This window comes from Sinocyclocheilus grahami, unplaced genomic scaffold (genome assembly GCF_001515645.1).
Source record: "Sinocyclocheilus grahami isolate Dianchi unplaced genomic scaffold, SAMN03320097.WGS_v1.1 scaffold577.1, whole genome shotgun sequence".
Taxonomy (NCBI): Eukaryota; Metazoa; Chordata; class Actinopteri; order Cypriniformes; family Cyprinidae; genus Sinocyclocheilus; species Sinocyclocheilus grahami.
The window spans coordinates 640,282-642,781 of NW_015505756.1; the positions used below are offsets into that span (position 1 = coordinate 640,282).

A 2,500-nucleotide genomic window follows, 5' to 3' on the forward strand; every position below is an offset into this window, starting at 1 on the left:
TGTGTGTGAGAGAGAGAGAGAGAGAGAGCAGAACAACACTAGTGCTAGAGATCAGGATATTATCAAAAGCAAAGACTGAGTCACTGGTAACTATTCAAGTAAACCCACCAGACCCGTCTAATAACCTCAGAGAGGACTTCACCTGCTCTAGTCCTCCTGTCATAACTACAAACCCCGGTTAAAGCACAACTAGTTATCATAACATATTTAATCAGTGACAACAGCATGTCAACAGAACAGGTATTATAATCAGTGCAATATGACTTTATCCTTCGGTTTCACAGCTTAAGCCTAGTCCCAGAAAAAAACACATGAAATAAACTTGCACTGATTGATCTTAAAATATGTCAGTGCTATTGTTTTGTCCTAATTCAACTGTGGCCCAATCCTGACTCAGTCTAAGCCCTCTCTGTGAAACCAGGCCTTTAACATTAAATGTGTTGACTAAATACTGAAAGCTCAAGTGACACAAACACGTTTGCTCTGCTTTCTAAATAAAGACATTACACTGACTTCCTTTATATATACAGCTAGTTATAAATACTATAACCATGTCCTAACCCACACATTAACCCTGACAGAAAGCTTGTGCATTCAACATAAAAAAAACATAGTATACTTTATTTTTAAACTGTTTTATAAACGAGCATGTTCCCAAAACGGAGGTTTTGTCAGGTTTAGCTCACATTTGGTACAAATTTGTCCCCAAAATATGGTCAGGTAGGTACACACGTTCACACACACACACTCTCTCGCTCTCTCACACACACACACACACACACACACACGCATGCACACACACACACTCTGATGCACAAACTCACACACACACACACATGCACGCACACACACACATGCATGCACACACATACTCACACACGCATGCATGCACACGCACACAAGCATGCACACACACACATGCATGCACGCACACACACACACACACACGCATGCACACACACGCACACACTCACATGCGCACACACTCATGCACACACATACGCATGCGTACACACACTGATGCACAAATTTACACACACATGCACGCATGCACACACACTCTGATGCACAAACTCGCACGCACGCACCCACGCATGCATGCACACGCACACAAGCATGCACACACTCTCACACATACACGCATACACGCACACGCATGCACTCACACACACACACTCTCACATGCGCACACACACACATGCATGCATGCACACACATGCATGCACACACATACTCACACACACACACACACACGCATGCACACACACACACTCTGATGCACAAACTCACACACACACACACGCACTCACACACACACACACACGCATGCACACATACTCACACAAGCATGCACACACATACTCACACAAGCACATACACGCACACGCATGCACTCTCACACACACACACACTCTCACATGCGCACACACACACACACACACTCTCAGATGCACACACACGCGCGCATGCGCACACACACGCATACACACACACTCTCTCATGCACACATGCGCACACACACACACACACACTCTCACATGCGCACACACACACACACACACTCTCAGATGCACACACACGCGCGCATGCGCACACACACGCATACACACACACTCTCTCATGCACACATGCGCACACACACACACACACACTCTCACATGCGCACACACACACACACACACTCTCAGATGCACACACACGCGCGCATGCGCACACACACGCATACACACACACTCTCTCATGCACACATGCGCACACACACACACACACACTCTCACATGCGCGCACACACTCTCACATACGCGCACACTCACTCACACGCACTCACTCTCTCACACACACACACACACACACACACACGCATGCACACACTCACACAAGCGCACACTCTCACACATACACGCACACGCATGCACTCACACACACACTCTCTCAGACGCACACATGCACACACACACACACACTCACATGCGCACACACACACACTCTCAGATGCGCATGCACACACCCACACACACACACACACACAAGCATGCGCACACACACACACACGCATACACACACACTCATGCACACACGCGCACTCACACACACACACATGCTCACACTCACACACATGCGCACACACACTCACTCACACACATGCACACTCGCACACTCACACGCACTCACACACACACACATGCATGCATGCACGCACTCACTCACTCACACACACACACACACACACACGCGCACATACGCACGCACACAAGCATGCACACAGACACACACTCACACACTCTTACACACACACACTCTCATGCACACACGCGCACACACTCACTCACACACACACACACACACTCAGAGACGCACACATGCACACACGCTCTCACACACACACACACACACACGCATGCATGCACACTCACACAGACACTCTCTCACTCACACAGACACTCTCACACGCGCGCACACTTACACACACGCGCACGCACACTCACTCTCTCACACACAC

The 2,500-nt window shown here is 48.8% G+C and overlaps 1 protein-coding gene across 1 annotated transcript in view; it reads left to right on the forward strand.

Annotated features, from left to right (window-relative positions):
- Positions 1-2,500, forward strand: part of LOC107556744 (peripheral plasma membrane protein CASK-like) — a 65,794-nt gene that overhangs the window by 50,691 nt on the left and 12,603 nt on the right. The gene's annotated exons all lie outside the window — the stretch shown is intronic.